This window comes from Balaenoptera acutorostrata, chromosome 2 (assembly GCF_949987535.1).
Source record: "Balaenoptera acutorostrata chromosome 2, mBalAcu1.1, whole genome shotgun sequence".
Taxonomy (NCBI): domain Eukaryota; kingdom Metazoa; phylum Chordata; class Mammalia; order Artiodactyla; family Balaenopteridae; genus Balaenoptera; species Balaenoptera acutorostrata.
In genome coordinates, this window is record NC_080065.1 from 165,188,281 (window position 1) to 165,210,809 (window position 22,529).

Here is a 22,529-nt window from a genome sequence, read left to right on the forward strand (position 1 = left end):
GCAGCTAAATCGCCCTGAGTGGTCTCTGTAGTTGCCAGTGGTCATGCATGGTCAGTGGTCAGTTCATTTCCCCATCAGTGCTCTGGATAGGAGTGATGCTTGTGTGAGCCCCAGGTATTAAAACCCACTCTGTGACTGTGGCCGTCCCCCAGAGTGTGGGCCATGTGGGGGCACGTTTACAATCACCCACAGAGCCAGCATGGCTGTAGGACGCAGCATCCCGTCACAGGCTAAGAGCCTGCCTTATGCATCTTGGGAAACAGGTGGGCTCCCTTTGGGGCCGACACTCAAATCTGAACTTTGGCATCTGTACCAGAGTTACATACACATCCAGAAAAGAAGGGATGGTGCAGTCATGCATGAAACTCAGCTAATTCACATTCATGTGGCTCAGAAGTTCCTGCCCCTGCAGTGAGGCTGTGCCTGTCAATCAACTGAGGGGGCGGGAGCTCCACTCCAGGGCCAGTGTGCTTACCAGGGGAGGAAAAGGTTCTGAGAAGGACAGCACAGAGCACCGAGCCCTGTGGCCCAGCAAACCTTTCCTGGAAATGCCAGGCCAGAGGTCTTCAAATCTGCCCCTCAAGTATCTCAAAGTCTCTGCCAGAAACTTCCACTGGATGATTTCACGTTGTCCACCAGACCCTAACCTCCCTATGGAAGGTGGGGCTCACCACCAGAAGCCCAGTGCCTGGCAGAAAGCCGGTACTTTGTAGGTCTTTACTTACATTTGCTGAAGAAGTGGATATCTGCTACCAAATAGAAAAGAAGTGGTCAGTTAATTACCACTGGCCCAGAGATGACACAGCTGCTCAAATGCATGAGTTGCACTGGTCATGTCAAAAATCAGAATTAAATCTATTCAGATGCCACAGTTAAAAAGACCCAATGATATATTGGTCTGGTGGTTTCTTTTATGAAAACAGCTCTAAAGCGTTACCTATTTTTCACTCGGAGCTCACTTGAAGCGCGTTCCATTTTGGACTTTATCATTTATTTTAGGGCTCCCACTGTATCTTTGCTCTCTGAGTCTTGGGATGGCTCTGGGCTAAAAGCAATAACCTACCTCAGAAGAAGAAAGAGAAAGGCTCTGCGTCGCAAGAGCACAGCCTCTGAAAGGAAAAAAATTTCTCAGACTTCAGGTGGTAGCTGTGGCAAGTTGCCTGCTGTCTAGGGGGCCGTCTTTGGCCACCTTTCATCAAAGGCTGCAAACACTTCAGCACAAAAACAACCCACGGCCACCAGGCAGGAAGGGCTCTGCTTCTGTGTGCGGGGACCAGTTAGCAATACCCTGGTAATAATGAATCACATTTGAATGATGCTCAGGCAAAGTTGCCCAGCTAGTGGGTAGAGGCTTTAGGTATTCTGGCTGCACAAGGCATGCTTGGCCACCAGACCAGAGTCCCTAGCCTGCGGGCTGCTTGAGAAGGATTGAGGGGGTATGCAGAAAACATCTAAAATTATAATTGTTATTTATTTGTGTTCATCTATATCAAGAAATTATCCTAGCACAGCACACCTGTGATTTCACACTCATTATTTTCAGGACGAGGCTAAAGGTATTCAGATTAAAAACAAGTGAGTCGATTTACTGGAAACATATATGTAAATAATAGTATATGTGGTACATGGATATAGCAAAACTCATGAGACTGACTGAAGTTTGGAAAGTGTGGCTTTGTGCTCCATTGCTGTGGTCTTAGATATAAAAGCACACAGACACGAAACTCCCTGTTTCCACCTCTTGTTACAGTGATGGATGTTTCTGAAGCCACAGAGCAGCATACCATACATATGTACAGTGGAATGTGGAAGTAGGAGGTGGGAAGGATTTTTTTTTGTCTCCATACCTCCCCCCACTCCTTAATTTTTGTCTCGTCTACACAGAAGGAGGTAATCAAACCATGGATGCTGGATCAAAAAGAAAGTGAGACCATGTGGTAAAGTCCAGCCCTTTCACCCATTTCACAGATGAAGAAACCAAGTCCCAGAGGAAAAAGTGACTTGATGATAAGTTAGAACTGGCCTTAGAGAACTCTTTCTAGGTCAAAGACAAAAGCCCAAGTTCTCTGAAATGTAACAAATGCCTACAAATCAATAAGAAGAAAGACTCAGTAGGAAAATGGGAAAGCATTTCAAGGAAAACACAAACAATGTTTAAATATTAGAAACGATGCTCAACCTCATGCATAATAAGAGAGATGTAAATTAAAGTTATATTGACACATCTGCTTCTGGCTATGATGGACTAGCTTGTACTGGGAATAATTAGGAAAACTGGACGGAACTTTACAAAAACCACAGTTTGAAGATATTGTAGAGCTACCAAGATCCCAAGAGAGAAGGGAGACTCATAGAGGGAAGCCTGATGTCTACCTCTGGAGGCATACTCTAGTTCTTTTTTTTTTTTTTTTTTTTTTTTTTTTTTTTTTTTTTTTTTAAAGGATTTTCTTATTTATTTATTTATTTATTTATTTATTTTTGGCTGTGTTGGGTCTTCGGTTCGTGCGAGGGCTTTCTCCAGTTGCGGCAAGCGGGGGCCACTCTTCATCGCGGTGCGGGGACCGCTCTTCATCGCGGTGCGCGGGCCTTTCTCTATCGCGGCCCCTCCCGTCGCGGGGCACAGGCTCCAGACGCGCAGGCTCAGCAATTGTGGCTCACGGGCCCAGCTGCTCCGTGGCATGTGGGATCTTCCCAGACCAGGGCTCGAACCCGTGTCCCCTGCATTAGCAGGCAGATTCTCAACCACTGCGCCACCAGGGAAGCCCCCATACTCTAGTTCTAAAGCTGTGACTGAGAGGCTGAGAAGAGCGTTTGATAATTTCATGGGGCTGGGAAGACAAAAATTGGAGTTCAGGGTCTCTTGAGAAGTAAGGACCCTATTTGTACACCCATGTTCATAGCAGCATTATTCACAATAGCCCAAAGGTGTAAGCAACCCAAGTGTCCATCAACAGATGGATGGATAAACAAAACGTGGTGTATACATACAATGGAGTATCACTCAACCTTAAAAACGAAGGAAATTCTGACACATGGATGAACCTTGAGGATATTATGCTAAGTGAAATAAGTCAGTCACAAGAAAATACTGTATGATTCCATTTATAAGAGATACCTAGAATAGGCAAATTCATAGAGACAGAAAGTAGAATGGTGGTTGCCAGAGGCTGGGAGTGGGGAAAATGGGGAGTCACTTCTTAATGGGGACAGAGTTTCCGTTTTGCAAGATGGGAAGTGTTCTGGAGATGGATGGAGGATATGGTTACACAACAAAGTGAATGTACTCAATGCCAACTGTACATTTAAAAATGATTAAGATAGGGACTTCCCTGGTGGCACAGTGGTTAAGAATCCACCTGCCAATGCAGGGAACACAGGTTCAAGCCCTGGTCCAGGAAGATCCCACATGCCGTGGAGCAACTAAGCCTGTGCACCACAACTACTGAGCCTGAACTCTAGAGCCCGCGAGCCACAGCTGCTGAGCCCACGCGCCGCAAGGATTGAAGCCCGTGCTCCCAGAGCCCATGCTCCACAACAAAAGGAGACACCGCAATGAGAAGCCCACGCACCGCAACGAAGAGTAACCCCCGCTCGCCGCAACTAGAGAAAACCCCTGTGCAGCAATGAAGACCCAAAGCAGCCATAAATAAATAAATAAATTTATTTATTTAAAAAAATGATTAAGATGGTAAATTTTATGTTATATGTATTTCACCACAATTTTTTAAGAAAGAAGTAAGGACCCTGATAAACAGCCTAGGCTTTCATTTGAGACCCCAGAGGGCTATAGACTAAGAGTAAGTGACCCAGAACTAAACCAGCCCTTTCTTGGGGGTGGCAGGTCTGCCTCAAATCATCTTAATTCCTGACTGGATAAATGCAAACTGAGATGGCTGGTGTTCCTAGCTTAGGCAGGAGTAAAAGCAAATTCTCCTTGGAGGAAGATAACAACATCCAGAGCTTCAAATTATCTTTCCCATGTTCATCAATTATGTCTGATAGTCAATGAAAAACAGAAATGTAGAAATACAAGAATGGGACAAAAATCAAGAGAAAAATAACCCATTAGAAACATATCCACAGAGATCCAGATATTTGAGATATCAAGGTTGGGCTTTAAAATAACTGTAATTAATATAGTCAACAAATTAGATGACAGGAAGGAAATCTTTAGTAGAGAACTGGAAACTATCAAACATAATCAAATAGAAGTTCTAAAAATGATAAAGAAGGTTGAGAAATTTGACAAAAGATGTTCAAGATCAGCACATGTAAAATTCAGCGACATTGCTGAGAGAAAGTAAAGGAGATATAAATAAATAGAGAAATATACTGTGTTCATGGACCAGAAGACACAATGTAGTTAAGATGTCAATTCTTCCCAAACTGATCTATAAATTTAATGCAAGATTTTCTTGGTAGAACTTGAAATGTTGATTCTAAAATCTATGTGGAAATACAAAGGATCTAGAACAGCCAAACATTTTGAGAAGAAAAGTAAGCTGGGGAACTTATACTTCCTTATTTTAAGACTTGTTATAAAGCCAGAATAGTTAAGACAGCATAGTATTGGTGTAAAGATAGACCAATGGAGCAAAATGTGAGTCCAGTGGTAGAACATGCCAGTTGATTTTGGCAAGATACCAAGGCAATTAATGAGAAAAGAATATTATTTTCACCAAATGGTGCTGAACACTTGGATAACCATATGCAAAAAAAAAAAAAAAGAACCTTGATCCTTACCTCATACCATGTTTAAAAATTAACTTGAAATAGATCATAGACCTAAATGTAAAATCTAAAACTATAAAGATTCTAGAAGAAAATATTAGTGATCTGGGTTTGGTGAAGATCTCTTAAATATGTCTCCAAAATCATGAACTATAAAAAAAATCAATAAATTGGATTTAATAAGATTAAATATGTTTAATCTTCAAAAAACACTATTCTTTTGGCAGTATCTTAAAAAGTTAAATATGCACTTGCCATACGACCCAGCAATTCTACTCCTAAAAGAACAAGTGTGTCCACACAAAGATTTCCATTTTCAATAATCATAGCAACATTATTCATAATAGCAAAATATTGGAAACAATCCAAATGTCCATGGAAGGATGAATTCATATAATGGAATACTACTCAGCAATAAAAAGAAATGAGTTACTAGAATAACCAACAAGGACCTACCTTATAGCACAGGGAACTCTGCTCAATGTTATGTGGCAGCCTGGATAGGAGGGGAGTCTGGGGGAGAATGGATACATGTATACATATGGCTAAGTCACTCTGCTGTGCCCCTGAAACTACCACAACATTGTTAATCAGCTATACTCCAATATAAAATTTTTTAAAAAAAGAAATGAGTTACTGATAAATGCAACAAGATAGATGAATCTCAAAAACATTTTACCAAGTAAAAGAAGCCTGACAGAAAAGAATATATATATTGTGTGATTTTATTTATATGAAATTTCTAGAAAAGGCAAAACCATAGATACATAAAACAGTAAACAATTACAATCTAAACCATAGATACAATCACTGAAATAGATACAATTTCAATGATTGTCTGAGGCCCATGTTGGGAGTGAGTAAAAACTATAAACAGGCACAAGGGAACTTTTGTGGTGATGGAAGTGTTCTTCTAAAACTGGATTATCGTTGACCTATGCACTTACAATGGGTGAATTGTATGATATGTAAATTATATTTTAATAAAGCTCTTAAAAGTGGGAGGAAAGGACAGTGTTAAGAATATTAAAAGGCAATCCACAGACCAGGAGAAAATATTTGCAAAATACATATCTAACAAAGGACTTGTATCTAGAGTATATTTAAAAACTATTACCACTCAATAGTAAGAAGATACACAACCCAGTTTTTTAAATGGGCAAAATATTTATTCAGGCACTTCGTCGTAGAAGATACATGGTTGTCAAATAAGCACATGAAAAGATACTCAACAACACTAGTCATTAAGGAAATGCAAATTAAAACCACAATGAGATTCCACCTCATACCTACTAGAATGACTTAAATTAAAAACACTGACCATACCAAGCGTTGGTGAGGGTATGGAGCAACTGGAACTTTGAAACACTGTTGGTAGATATATATATTGGTACACTTATTTTGGATAATGATTTGTCAGTTTCTTAAAAATTTTAAACACACAACTACCATAAAATTCAGCCATTGTACTACAAAGTATTTCTTTTTTTTTAAATTTATTTATTTTATTTATTTATTTTTGGCTGCATTGGGTCTTCATTGCAGTGGGCAGGTTTCTCATTGCAGTGGCTTCCCTCGTTGCAGAGCATGGGCTCTAGGCGCACGGGCTTCAGTAGTTGTGGCTCGCGGGCTCTAGAGTGCAGGCTCAGTAGTTGTGGAGCACAGGCTTAGCTGCTCTGTGGCACGTGGGATCTTCCCGGACCAGGTCTCGAACCCGTGTCCCCTGCATTGGCAGCCGGATTCTTAACCACTGCGCCACCAGGGAAGGAAAGCCCCTACAAGGTATTTCTTGAAAGAAATGAAAGCAAGTGTCTACCCAAAGACTTGTACATGAATGTTCATAATAAATTTATTTGTAATAGTCGACAACTGTAAAAATCAAAGCCCCATCATGAGGCAATGGATTAACACATTACAGCATATCCATACAATAGAACACTTCTCAATTTTAAAAAAGAGTGAACTATTGATACAACATGGATGATGCATATTGATGCAACAACATGCATGAATCTCAAAATAATTATGCTGAGTTAAAAACAAGCCATACTAAAAATAAATTCATACTGTATGATTCCACTTATATAAAATTCTAGAAAATGCAAATGAATCTATAGTGATAGAGAGCAGACCAGTTATTGCTTAGGGAAAAGGCTTAGAGAGGAACAGATTAAGGACATGAGGAAACTTTTGGGGTGATGGATATGCTCATTGTATTCATTACGGTAATGGTTTCACAGGTGTATACATATGTCAAACTTGATCCAAGTGCATACTTTAAACATGTGCAGTTCTTTAAACATCAATTAGGATACAATAAAGCTGTAAAAATGGAAAAAAAATAATTTTAAAACACGATAAGTAAAAGCAAGAACTAAATAATTGGGTTTAGACACTGCTGAAGGAAGACTGTGGAACTGTAAGATAGATTAGAATGAAATATCTCAGACTGAAGAATGAAGAAAAAAGAAACCACAGAATAGAAAATACAGAAAAGAACATAAGAGACATATGGGTCATGGTGAAAAAGCTAATGTAATAAGTATTTGGAATCCAAGAAGTAGAGGAAAAAGAAGATAGAAAAGAAGAATAGGCAGAAGCAATATTTGAAAGATACTGGCTAGGAATTTTCAGAAAAAACATATGAAAGATAATATGTCATAGGTTCAAGCAGAGCTAGGAAAACCACACCAAGGTACATAATTGTAAAACTGAAAATCAAAGACAAAGAGAAAATCTTAAAAGCAGCCAGAGATAAATGCCAATTACTTTCAAGGGACAGCAATAAGACTGATACCTGACTTCTCAACAGAAATAATGAAATCTAGAAGACACTGGACTGATAGCTTGAAAGTGCTGGAAGAAAATAACTGCCAACATCAAACTCCACTGAAAATATTCTTCAAATAATGAAAAGACATTTTCAGCAGACAAAAACTGACAATTCATTACCAGCAGATTGTTTAGAAGGAAAATGATCACAGTTGGAAACATTGAGATGCAGTAAGAAGAGTAACAGAAAATGTAAATATGAGGGCAAATTAATTTATTACTGACTATATAAAACAATAAAAATGTCTTTTTAGGGTTTAAAAGAGAAAATTAAAATGGAAAATGACAATAGCTTAAAAGGTGAGAGCAGAGTAAATTGAATGAAGTGTTCTGAGGTCCTTGTAATTCTGGGGAGTGATAAAATTATTTTAATTTACACTAGATTTTAGTAAGTCAAGGAAGGGATTTTAGGGATTTTAGGCTGATTGCTAAAACTTACAAACCAATATAGTAAGGAAAGGAAAACGGAGTAAAATAAGTATTTAGGGGCTTCCCTAGTGGCGCAGTGGTTGAGAATCTGCCTGCCAATGCAGGGGACACGGGTTCGAGCCCTGGTCTGGGAAGATCCCACATACCGCAGAGCAACTAGGCCCATGAGCCACAGCTGCTGAGCCTGCGCGTCTGGAGCCTGTGCTCCACAGCAAGAGAGGCCGCGATAGTGAGAGGCCCGCGCACCGCAATGAAGAGTGGCCCCCGCTCACCACAACTGGAGAAAGCCCTCGCACAGAAACGAAGACCCAACACACCCAAAAAATAAAATAAATAAATTTATATTAAAAAAAAAAAATAAATAAGTATTTAATTAATACAAAGGAAGGCAAAGGACAGATGGGGCAAGTAGAAAACAAATCATAAGATACTAGATTTAGACCAAAATATGTAAGCAATTACATTAAAAGTAAATGAACTAAATATTCCAATTAAAACTAAATATTCCAATTAAAATATGACAAATATTGTTGGATTTGATTTTTTAAAACTATATGTTATTTACAAGAGACAAACTTTAAATATAAAAACATAAGGTGAAGAGAAAAGTATATACCAAGAAAATTCTGACAACAACATAAAGTTCAGGTAGTTACATTAGTGTCAGAAAAAGTAGACTTTAAAACAGATACTTAACTAAATATAATGAGAGATATTTCTTTATGATAAAGGTTAAATCCAATAGGAAACTACAATAATTCTACATATTTTAATGCACCTTATTATATAGACTTGAAATACATAAAACAAAAATGAGTAGAACTAAATGGGGAAAGAGCTGAATCCACAATCACCATTGAGCCATTTTAACATTTTAACATACCCCTTATTAATGTTTAAAACAAGCAGACCAAAATAATCAGTGAGGATATTTGAATAACACATTTAACAAATTTGATCTAACTGACATGTATAACATACTGAACCCTACAACTTCAGGATACACATTTTTTTTTTATGTGCACATGGGACATTCATCAAAATGAACCATATGTTATGCCTTAAAGCAACTCTCAACAAATTTCGTGAGATTGAAATTCCTGACCACATAGGAATTAAGCTAAAAACCAACCAAAAAACTAGAAAATTCCCAAATGTTTGGAATAAGTATTATTATATTCTTCTAAAGATCCTCAGCTCAAAATCAAAATAATGATGAAAATTTAAAACATCTACATAGGGACTTCCCTGGTGACACAGTGTTTAAGAATCCGCCTGCCAATGCAGGGGACACAGGTTCGAGCCCTGGTCCGGGAAGATCCCACATGCGGCGGAACAACTAAGCCCGTGTGCAACAACTACTGAGCCCGCGTGCCACAATTACTGAAGCCCACACGCCTAGAGCCCATGCTCCGCCGCAACAAGAGAAGCCACCGCAATGAGAAGTCCGTGCACCGCAATGAAGGGTAGCCCCCGCTTGCGGCAACTAGAGGAAGCCCACGCACAGCAACAAAGAGCCAACGCAGCCAAAAGTAAATAAATAAATAAATCTATTTTGTAAAAAATCTACATAGAATGATAAAGAAGCCACAATATATCAAAACCTGTGTGGGTATAGCTACAGCCATGCTTACAGGAAATAGGTAGTCTTAAATGATGAAAAGTTAAGAAGAAAGAAAGACTGAATATATTAATTTAAGGTTAAAAAGAACAGCATATTTATTATTTAAAGAAGTTTAAAGGAAATAAGAGTAGAATTAATGAAAATGGAAAAAACCTTAGAATAGGAACAATTAATAAAGTCAATTTTTTAAAGGACTAATAAAAGTGATAAACCCTTAGGATTTTTTTTAATTTATTCATTTATTTATTTATGGCTGTGTTGGGTCTTCGTTTCTGTGCGAGGGCTTTCTCTAGTTGGAGCAAGCGGGGGCCACTCTTCATCGCGGTGCGTGGGCCTCTCACTATCACGGCCTTTCTTGTTACGGAGCACAGGCTCCAGACGCGCAAGCTCAGTAATTATGGCTCACAGGCCCAGTTGCTCCACGACATGTGGGATCTTCCCAGACGAGGGCTCAAACCCGTGTCCCCTGCATTGGCACGCAGATTCTCAACCACTGCACCACCAGGGAAGCCCAACCCTTAGGATTTTTAAAGGACAGCAAGATAAGGCACAAATAACTAATATCAGAAACGAAAAGGGGGACCTCATTACAGATCCTATAGATGTTAAAAGATAAGAGGATTTTATGAACAACTAAATATGATAGATTTGAAAATTTAGATGAACTGGAAGAATTACTAGATAAGACAACTTGAAGAGATAGAAAATCTGAAACTTCCCATATCCATTAAAGAAATTCTATCCATGACTAAAACCTTTCCCACAAAGAAAACTCCTGGCCAGTATGTCTTCACTGAAAAATTCTTCCAAAAGAATTTTTACATTCTCCCATGTAAGAGAGAAGCGTCACCAATCTTACACAAAGTCTTCGAGAGAATAGAAGAAAGGGAAACTATCCCCAATTCTTTTATATAAAGCCAGCATAAACTTTTATTAGGAAAGCATAAGAAAGGAAAATCTTTCTTATGAACACATGGGTCTCTTTCATGGTAAATTATTAGCTAGAAATACGGAATAATATATCTCCACCAAGTTGGATTTATTCAAGGAAGGTAGAGTTGGCTTTTTAAAAAAATCAGTGTAATTTCCCCCACTAATAGAAAAGAGGACAAAAATCATATGATCATTTCAATAAATGCAGAAGAAACAACTGATGAAACAACATCCACTTACAATTTGAAAAAGCTCTTAGAAAACCAGGAACAGATGGAAACTTCCTTGATGTGATAAAAGGTATATGCAATAAGCACAGCAAACATCATACTTGATCAATATTTTTAAAGTTTTCTGCCTGAGATTATAGGTGAGACAAGGATATCCATTATCTCTACTTCTCTTCAACATTATACTGGAGGTCCTACTTAGTGCAGCAAAGCCAGGAAATGAAATTAAAAGTATAAAGATTGGAAAGGAAGAAATAAATCTGTCATTATTCATGGATAACATGATTGTGTATGTAGAAAATCCACAAGAATCTATAGATAAATCATAGAAATGAATAATTGAATTTAGCAAGGTCACTTGATGCAAGGTCAACATTTTTGTATACCAGTAAGAATTTTTAAATCAAAGTTTAAAAAGTGGTGACATTTATAGAACCATAAACATTAAATGTCTAGGAATAAATTCGACAAGAGGTGACTAAAACTTCTATGCTGACATCTATTAAATATTATTGAAATTAAAAACCTAAATAAGTGGAAAGATACCATGCTTATAGAGTGAAAGCCTCAATATTATAAAGGTGTCAATTCCCCCAGAACTGACCTATAGATTCAATGAAATTTCAATCTAATCTCAGTAGGTTTTTTTGTGGAAATTGAGAAGCTAGTTCTATATTTTACATAGGAATGCAAAGGGTAAAAAATAGCCAATACAATCTTGCAGAAGAAAAACAAAGAGGAAAAACTTACACTATCAGATGTCAAAACTTAATATAAAGCTATAGTCATTAAGAAAGTGTAACACTGGCACACAGGTAGACAAATAGACCAATGGGAGAGAATAAAGTCCAGAAACAGATATACACATGTATGTGTGGATTTGGTTTTTTTTACAAGTTGACATCACAGAGCAGTGAAAAAAGGATGGTCTTTTCAACAAATGGTGCAGTGGCAATTGGATATCCATATGGCAAAAGTTAATCTTGCCTCTTACCTTACACTATATGAAAAGTAAAATAATAAAGCTTCCAGAAGACCGCATTGGAGAATATCTTTGTGACTTTGGGGAAGGCAAATGTTTATTGAACAGGACATAATGGCACTAACATTAAGGAAAATATTGAAAATTACACTAAAATCAAGTACTTCCATTAATGAAAAGACACTATTAAGACAGTGGAAAGTCAAGTCACAGAGGGGAAGAAGATGTTTTCTGACGTATTAGTGGCAAAGGACTTCTATCTAGTACATGGAAAGAATTCCAACAAATCACTTAAAAGAAAGAAGACAATAGGAAAATGGGGAAAAGACTTGAACAGGCATTTCACAAAAGGGACTATCTGGTCTATAAACACATGAAAGCATGTTTACCTTCTTTAGTCATCTTGGAAATGCAAATTAAAACCACACTGAGACAACTATTACAAGAATTTAAAAGATTGACATTACCAAGTGTTCATAAGAATAAGGGTCTGCTGGAATTCACAGCAAGAATGTAAATTAGAAAATCCACTTCGGAAAACTGTGTGGTGTTATCTACTAAAACTGAAATATTCATATCCTATGACCCAGAAATTCCACTTCTAGACATATACCCAACAGTCATGAATGTATATTGGACCAAATGATGTATACAAGAATGTTCAATGCATTACTAGCTCCAAACAAGAAACAATCCAAATGACCATCAGTAGTAGAATGGACAGGGACTTCCCTGGTGGTCCAATGGTTAAGACTCCACACTTCCAATGCAGGGGACATGGGTTCAATCCCTTGTCAGAGAACTAAGATCCTGTATGCTGCGTGGCACAGCCAAAAGATTTTAAAAAAGTAGAATGAACAAATAAATTGCAGTATAGCCATTAAGTAGAATATTACACACCAATGAAAATGATTGAACTACAGCTCCACACAACATGAATAAACCTCACAGATGTTGAGTGAAAGAAGCCTGACACAAGAGTACATACTGTAAGATTTTATTTATATAAATGGCAAAAATAGGTAAACTAATCTATGATGATAGAAGTCAGGTTAAATGTTACCATGGTGAGGGGAGATAGTGACTGGAAGGGGAGAGGAAGGGGACTTCTGGACTGATAATGTTCTATATCTTGATCTTGTGCTGTTTGTGATGTGCATTCACTTTCTGAAAATTTATCAGACTGTACACTTATGATGTGTGCTCTTTTCTGTAGGTATGTCAGACTTAAATTAAAAACTCATTCATAAAAAATTATACCTATACACCAAAAACTGGCAGAGACCCAAGAGTTGGATGGTACACAATGCAGGTGAGTGTAAACAGGCACTCTTCTGCACTGCAGGTGTGTACAACTCCTATGGAGGATGACCTGACAATGTATCTAGTTACATATGCACATATCTTTTTAAAAATAGACTTTATTTTTTAGAGCAGTTTTAGGTTCACAGCAAAATTGAGCAGAAAGAACAGAGAGTTCCTACATACCCCGCCCCCTACACTCCCCCACCATCAGCATTCCTCATTAGTGTGGTACATCTGTCGATGAATCAGCATTGACACATCACTACCCACCAAAGGCCATAGTTTACATGAAAGTTCACTCTTGTGTTGTTCATTCTATGGATTTTGACAAATGTGTAATGACACATATCCACCATTATAGTATCATACAGAATAGATTCCCTGCTGTAAAAACTGCTTGTGCTCCATCTATTCATCCCTCCCTCCTCTGGAAACTCTGGCAACCACTGATCTTTTTTTCTAAGTTGCGGCAGCATACACACAACATAAAATTTACCATCTTAACCATTTGTAAATGTACAGTTCGCTGGTATTAAGTACATTCATAATGTTGTGCAACCATCACCATCCTCTATCTCCAGAACTCATTTCATCTTGCAAAACTGAAACTCTATCCATTAAACAATAACTCCCCTTCCCCACTCTCCAGCCTCTGGCAACCACCGTTCTACTTTCTGTCTCTATGAATTCGACTATTCTAGGGACCTCATTTAAGTGGAATCATACAACATTTGTCCTTTTGTGACTGGCTTATTTCACTTAACATAATGTCCTCAAGGTTCATCCATGTTGTATCATGTGTCAAAATTTCTTTCCTTTTTAAGACTGAATAATATCCCATTGCTTGTAAATACTACATTTTGTGTCTGTCAATGACCATTTTGGTTGCTTCTACCTTTGGGCTATTGTGAATAATGCTGTTATGAACATGTGTACAAATATCTCTTTGAGTCCCTGATTTCAATTTTATTGATAATATACCTACAAGTAGAATTGCTCTATCACATGATAATTCTATTTTTAATTGTTTGAGGAACTACCATACTGTTTTCCAGAGTTGCTGCACCATTTTATGTTCCCATCAACAGTGCACGAAGATTCCAGTTTCTCCATATCCTCACCAATAATTGTTATTTTCTGTTTTTTTTTTTAATAGTAGTCTTCTTGATAAGTGTAAGGTGATATCTCATTGTGATTTTGATTTGCATTTCCCTAATGATAAATGATGTTGAGCATATTTTCATGTATTTATGGATATTTTTATATCTTCTTTGGAGAAATGTCTATTCAAGTCCAAAGGAAAACTGTTTCTCTACTCACAATATTTTTGACACCAAATGTATGGGAGTCTTTTTCCCCACACCGACCAATTTGCCAGATCTCAGGACACTGACTCGGTGTCTTATCAAAAATCATTTAACTATATATGTGATGGTTTATTTCTGGGCTCTCTATTCCATTCCATTGGTCTATATGCCTGTCTTTATGCCAAGTCCACACTATTTTGTTTATTGTAGCTTTGTAGTAATTTTTGAAATCAGGAAGTTTGAGAGCTCCACTTTTGTTCTCTAGTCACTGGTTTTTTTTTTTACTGTCTCCATAGTTTTGCCTTTTCCAGAAAGTCATATGGTTGGAATCATACAGTATGTAGCCTTATCAGATGGGTTTCTTTCACTTGGCAATATACATTTACAGTTCCTTCATATTTTTTCATGGCTTGCTAGCTCATCTTTTTAGTGCTGAATAATATTCCATTGTCTGGATGTCCCACAGTTTATTTATTCAATCACCTATTGAAGGAAGTCTTGGCTGCTTCCAAGTTTTGGCAACTATGAATAAAGCTGCTATACCACAGATATTTAAAGTGATTACTGATAGAGTTGGATTAATAGTTACCATATTTATTATTGTTTTCTATTCACCACCCTTGTCTTCTGTTCCTATTTTCATCTTCCACTATTTTTCTGTCTTCTATGGTTTTATTTGAGCATTTTATATGATTCTATTGTCTCTCCTCTCAGCATACCAATTATACTTCTTGGTTTTTATTTTTATTTTACTTTTTTCAGTAGTTGCCCTAGAGTTTGCAATATAAATTTACAACTAATCCAAGTCCACTTTCAAATAACATTATACAACTTAGGAAATACCTAATTCCTCCTTCCCATCCGTCCTCACATCTCTGTCCTTCATTTCACTTATCCATAAGCAATAATCATCAAATACATTGTCACTATTATTATTTTGAAAAAATTGTTATCTGTTAGATCAATTACAAATTTTTTTTTTTTTTTTTTTAAAGGATTTTCTTATTTATTTATTTATTTATTTATTTTTGGCTGTGTTGGGTCTTCGGTTCGTGCGAGGGCTTTCTCCAGTTGCGGCAAGCGGGGGCCACTCTTCATCGCGGTGCGGGACCGCTCTTCATCGCGGTGCGCGGGCCTTTCTCTATCGCGGCCCCTCCCGTCGCGGGGCACAGGCTCCAGACGCGCAGGCTCAGCAATTGTGGCTCACGGGCCCAGCCGCTCCGCGGCATGTGGGATCTTCCCAGACCAGGGCTCGAACCCGTGTCCCCTGCATTAGCAGGCAGATTCTCAACCACTGCGCCACCAGGGAAGCCCTACAAATTTTTTAAGTGTATTTATTTTACCTTCACTTATTCCTTCTCTAACACCGTTCCTTTTTTTTTTAAATTTTTATTTATTTGTTTATTTATTTATGGCTGTGTTGGGTCTTCGTTTCTGTGCGAGGGCTTTCTCTAGTTGCGGCAAGTGGGGGCCCCTCTTCATCACGGTGCGCGGGCCTCTCACTATCGTGGCCTCTCTTGTTGCGGAGCACAGGCTCCAGATGCGCAGGCTCAGCAATTGTGGCACACGGGCCCAGCCGCTCTGCGGCATGTGGGATCTTCCCAGACCAGGGCTCGAACCCGTGTCTCCTGCACTGGCAGGCAGATTCTCAACCACTGCGCCACCAGGGAAGCCCCCACCGTTCCTTTTTTTAAATGTACATCTGAGTTTCTGACCTATACCATTTTCTCTCTGAAGAACTTCTTTTAACATTTCTTACAAGGTAGGTTTAATGATGACAAATTCTGTCAATTTTTGTTTGCCTGAGAAATCTTTATTTCTCCTTCACTTCTGAAGGGTAATTTCACAGGGTACATAACTAAGTTGGTGGGGGTTTTTTCTCTCATCACGTTAATTATTTCACTCTACTTTCTTCTTGCCTGGAAGATTTCTGAGAAGTTAGATGTAATTCTTATCTTTGCTCCTCTACAGGTAAGATGCTTTCTACCACTGTCTTCTTTCAAGATTTTTTCTTTATCTTTGATTTTCTGAAGTTTGAATATAATATGCCTAAACGTTGTTTTGGGGGGTATTTTGTTTGTTTGTTTGTTTGTTTGTTTGTTTTTGGCATTTATTCTGCGTGGTGTTCTCTGAGCTTGGAGTTCTCTGGATCTGCAGCTTGGTGTCTGACATTAATTTGAGGAAATTCTCGGTCATTATTGCTTCAAATATTTCTTCTGTTCCTTTCTTCTCCTTCTGCTGTTCACATTACAAGTATATCACATCCAAAAATTCTTAGTTATTCTCTTCTGGGATCTTCTTTTCTGTCTTTTTTCTCTTTGCATTTCAGTTTTGGAAGTTTCTGCAGACATATATTCACTAATATGGAGTTCACTGATTCTTTCCTCAGCTGTGTCCAGTCTGCTGATGAGTCCATCATAAAAGACATCCTTCATTTTTGTCACAGAATTTTACATTTCTAGCATTTCTTTTTGATTCTTTCTTAGAATTTCCATCTCTCTGCTTACATTACCAATTTATTCTTGAATGTTGTCTACTTTTCCCACTAAAGCCCTTAGCATATTAATCATAGGTATTTTCTATTCCCAATGTGATAATTCCAACATCTCTGCCCTATCTGAGCCTGGTCTGATGCTTGTTCTGTCTCTGCAGTCTGTGTTCTTTGCCTTTTAGTATGCCTCGTAATGTTTTTTTGAAAGCCGGACATGATGTACTGGATAAAAGGAACTGTATCCCTAGGCTTTTAGTGATGTGGTGGTGAGGTGTGAGGTGAGGGGAAGCATTCTACAGTTCTATGATTAGTTCTGTCTTTTAGTGAGCCTGTGCTACTGGCCTGTGACCTTCACGAGTTTTTCCCTGTTCTCTGCCCCCCTCCTCCCACCCCAGATGGGGCAGGAAGTCTAGAAGGGGTTGCAGTTGAATATTTCCCTCCCCCAACACTGAAAGCTAAATGCAACTGCAGTTGGATATTTCTCTTCCACCAAGTCAATCAAGCCCTGGTTAAACAGTTTCTCTTGAGGGCAGACAGGCCTTGTTAGGAGGAACAGAATGCTCTGGTCTATTTCAAAACAGCTACTTCCTCACACTTCCTGCTGGAAGCAAGAGGGGAAGTTTTTCTAATGTTCACTCTGAGACCTTGGTAGAGCTCATGGAGGTAATATAGTCATCCCTCACTATCCCCAGGGGATTGGCTCCAGGACCCGCTGCAGACACCAAAATCCATGGATGCTCAAGTCCCACAGTCGGTCTTCCGTATCCACAGGTTCTGCATCCCTGGACCCAACCAACCTTGGATTGTAAACATAGTACACATAGTATTGAAAAAAATCCACGTATAAGTGGACATGCACAATTCAAACCTGTGTTGTTCAAGAGTCAACTGCACTCAATACTGTGGAGAGCTCGCTAAGACTGGGCACTCCCTGGAGTTCTTAACTCTGAAATTTGTCTGCAGTGAGCAATTAATCAATTACAGTCTGGGTTTCCCTACCCCAGACTGGTTGTCCTGGAGGTTTCTGCATGTAGGTTTCTGCTCCAATAAGTTGTGATCCTCTATATCTGCCTCTCTGTCTCTCCAATTTGGGGGACAGAAATCTGTCCTGTGACCTCAGTTCTCTGCTGGGTTTAAGAAGAGTTATTGATTTTTAATTTGTTCAGCTTTTTTCTTGTGTGGATGGGAGAGATGACTTCCAAGCTCCTTACTGGAAGATATGGGGCCAAAGTCCCATATCTTTGCAATGTTTTATTATGGACATTTTCAAGCACCTGTAAGAGTAGTAAAGGACCGTATGATGAACTCCCATGTACTCATCAGCTTCAGCTTTTACATTCTGCAGCTCTTGTTTCATCCATTCCGTCTCTCATACACACATTTTTTTTTTATCTTTAACAAATGTAGTTTGTTTCCTCTGACCAGCAATATCACTTCTAGGAATTTGTTTCAGAGATATATATGCATATGACCAAAATGACTTGTCCAAAATTATTCACTACATACTTGTTTGGATAGGAAGAGGCGGAAACAACGTGAATGTACATCAACAGGGGACTGGTTAAGTCCACCATGGAACATCATGCAATGGAGGACAATCCACACTTAGAAGTGGACCAAGGAACCATGTTATGCATCAATACGGAATATTCTCCAAAATATATTGCTAAGTGAGGAAAAAAATAAAACAAAACAAGGGACCAAAGGATGCATCTAGTACACTGCCACTGTGTAACAAAAAGGGGAGGGGTGATATTTTCTCATGGGTGCATAAAATATCTCTAGAAGGATAAATAAGACACAGATGACACTGGTTGCCCTTGCAGAGGGGAGGTGGTGCCCTGGGAACAGTGGTGTGAGGGAGATTCTCACTGTATACTCTTTTCTACCTTTTGATTTTCTAATCGTGGGAATGTATTACCCTAGTGAATGAATGAATGAATGAAATTTAAAAGAATAGAAGGAAACTCCTCCTGCAGTTTAGAGGATAGGGAGATGATTGATGGGGAGACCCACACATTTATTGAATACTTATGGCACTGGGCTACCCTATTTCTCATATAATGCTCCCAAGGCCCTGGGAGGTAGGTGATTTACACCCATTTCACAGATGAGAAAGCTGGGGCTCAGAGACAGAAGGAGTTTGCCCAAGATGAACTACCATCGTTAAGTGGCAGAGCCGGCTGGGAGCCTGGATCTGACCCTGTCTGATCCAGCTCATTCCCCGGTAGGGAGTAGACAAGGGAGCTTGACTTCCTGGGCTGCAGTGACAAGAGCAGATCAGAATCCCTGGGTCTCCAATCAGACTCAAGTTTCTCCCCAGGGAGCCAAGTTCACTGTACAGCCCAGAGTAGCTGCACCTTCAAGCTCATCCACTCCCAAGGCAGAATTACCTGGTTCCTTCCCCAAGGATTTTTTAGCTGCTGGATTAATCATAGCATCTCACTTCCCCCACCTCTGAAAACAAGATCCAATTTAATTTAGGGAGAACAAGCACAAAAGCCATAACACTCGGTTTATCCCTTGAAATACAATCAAGCTGAAGGAAAGAATTAATTTTTAATTCCATCTTAATTACTTGGAGAAATAATCTATTGGCACAGCCTGGCCCTAGGGTGCCCCTGCCTGATCTTTGCCTGCTGCCACCAGCACCTGAGGCTCACTCCAGGCACTGACCAGAAGGGGGAGAGGAGGGGCCGGGCTGGTGCTCCTGCACAGGTACCCTTGCTGAAGAGAATTAGAAACTGTCGAAAGTAATGCCTTATCTTTCCTTCAGCCCGATCTCAGATTTCTTTAATAAAGAGAGATTTATTTCTCAGTAATGTGCTGTGTGTGTGTGTGTGTGTGTGTGTGTGTGGTGTGTGTGCGCGTGCGTGGAGTTGGAGGTGTCCACAGGACATGCCAGATCATTTGCAACCCTGGGCTGAGGGGATAGGGGCTGTGTCTTCCTCATCATTTCCCATTTGTTAAGCAAATCCTAATTGAACACCTACTGTGTGCCAGGCAACTTGTGGGAGCCAGGGACACAGCAGAGCCAGTCCCTGCCCTCACAGAGCTGACATTCTAGTAGGGAGGTAAGGGACACAGACAATAAAACAGTAAGCAAATAATTATAAGTTCAAGTGGTGATAAGTGCTATGTGGTACATAAAATAGGGCAATGGCTTGGAGAGTGATGGGTGAGGGTTTGCAAGACTAGACAGGGATTCAGGGAGGATCTCTCCAGAAAGGGGTTATTTGGGGCTGAGGTTTGGGAAGAGAACACCAAGCAGGGGGCAAGACAGGTGAAAAGGCCCTGAGGCAGGGACCAGACAACTTGTCTGCAGAGGAGAAATGTGGGTGTAGCTGGAGTGACTGAGCCAGAGAGAGGGTGGGAGTTGATGACTTTGCATTTCATTCTGGTGCCAGGGAAAGCACTGTGCTCATGCATACACACAGTAGGTGCTCGATAAGGGCTGGCTGCAGAAACAGCACCCTCTGAACCTGTAGCATCTGGGAATCTGTTTGCTGCCATTTTGTCCCTTCCCTGCTGCCAGGGAAATTCAGACAACTGCTAATGTCCAGGAAGCCGCCCTCTGCCAGCCCTCACCAACACTGTTTTGATGTGCTAACAACTCTTAATGAGGATCCTAATGAGTCACTAAAAATGGCATCATTAGGTTGAGAACAGAACAGTCTACACAATCTAATGTCCAAAACAACCAGGCGATTAGCCAGGGAGCAGACACTTCCCCCTTCCAGCCTGTGCGGGGCAGACTGCCCCCTTCCCCAAAAAGCAGAGGCCCATTTGTCTGCCTGTATCTCCTTGGGCTGTGATTCCCCATCCCAGCACACTATCCCAGACTGGTTTTTTTACTACCACATGAAGCTATTAGTCTAAGAACTGAGAAAAATGAAAAAAAAAAAAAAATATATATATATATATGGATTTGCTTGAATATAAAAGTGGAAATGAAGACATAGCTTGGGGCCGGTCAGAACTTGAGGTGCTAATATATTAGGGCAGAGGTTCTAAAACGAGGGCTGCAGGCTAAATCTGACACGAGTATGTTTTATTTGGCCTACAAAGTGGTTACAAAAAATGTAAATGTTTCCTACATTATGGGGAGAATTTACGAAAACTTTGGATGTTCAGCTTCTCCTGAAAAGCCAGAAACTCTGGCATCCCTGGGCCCTGCATTCCAGTGTGGCAGCACTGGGCTGGGGCTGAGTAATTGCTGTCCCTTAGAGAGGGGGCAGGCTCTGTCCTCTTTGTCACAGCCCCCACCAGGCCCCAAGGTCTCCCCACCCTGAGACCAAGTGTCAGTTGCCATTTATCATCAGGTTTGCCCAGTTGATTTTCTCTTTGGGGATTTAAGAAAGAAGGAATATATTTCTCAAAATTCTTCCATCAAAAGTAGGCAAACAAAACACAGAGAAAATGTAGGGGAGAGACTATTTCTTGAGGACGTGGAGACAATTCCTACATGTTTAATGTGCAAGTAAAGTGTGTCTGCTTCCAAAGAATCCAATAAAATGCCTTGGGAAACAATCCCCACCTCATCCCACTGCATGTTGGCCTGGCCCCCGCAGCATTGAAGTAGCCTTTGACCCTGCTTGGTGGATTGTCATTTCTACACCGTGGGCTATTGCTACTGCCCGGGCAACACCAGAAGTGAAGTTTTCACTATTGGGAATTTGAGTGTGTGACTTGCTTTGAGCATGCTGCAGTATTATGAATATCTTGAGTTATATTCTTGGTGAAACTGAAAGTTACCATTTTTCATTTAAATACCGATTTCAAAACCCATAAGCCGATCCTTCTGTGGGTCCAACCGTGGAACCCACCAAAGACATTTTAGGGGCAACCCCTGCCTTGAGGAGCTGGCCACTCTGGTCAGGGGGATGCATAAAGGCAGTCAGGATTCTAGTGAGTTGATGTGTGAAAAAGACCTTTTTAAGTGCTCAAAATGTTGACTAGCTGGATTACTTCTTACTATTTGAAGTTTGTAAAAATAGGTAACGTATGCTCATGGGAAAGAAGTCAAACCCTCCAAAAAAGTTATCATGAAAAGCAAGTTTCTGCTCACCCAGACCCCCCAGTCTATGGGTTTCCCTTCCCAGAGGCCTCCGCTTTCCCATGGAGCTGGAATCTGAAGTGGGTTGAATGGTGGTTCCCAAAAAGATATGCCCATGCCTTAATCCCTGGTACCTGTGAATGTGACCTTATTTGGAAAACAGGTCTTTGCAGATGTAATTAAATAAGGATCTGGAGATAAGAAAATTATCCTGGATTATCCAGGTGGGCCCTAAATCCAATGAAAGTATCCTTAAAAATAGACACAGGGGGCTTCCCTGGTGGTGCAGTGGTTGAGAATCTGCCTGCTAATGCAGGGGACACGGGTTTGAGCCCTGGTCTGGGAAGATCCCACATGCCGCGGAGCAACTGGGCCCGTGAACCACAACTACTGAGCCTGCGCGTCTGGAGCCTGTGCTCCGCAACAAGAGAGGCTGCGATAGTGAGAGGCCCGTTCACCGCGATGAAGAGTGGCCCCCGCTTGCCGCAACTAGAGAAAGCCCTCACAAAGAAACGAAGACCCAACACAGCCAAAAATAAATAAATAAATAAATTAATTAATTAAAATTTAAAAATAAATAAATAAATAAATCGTATCCATCAATCACTG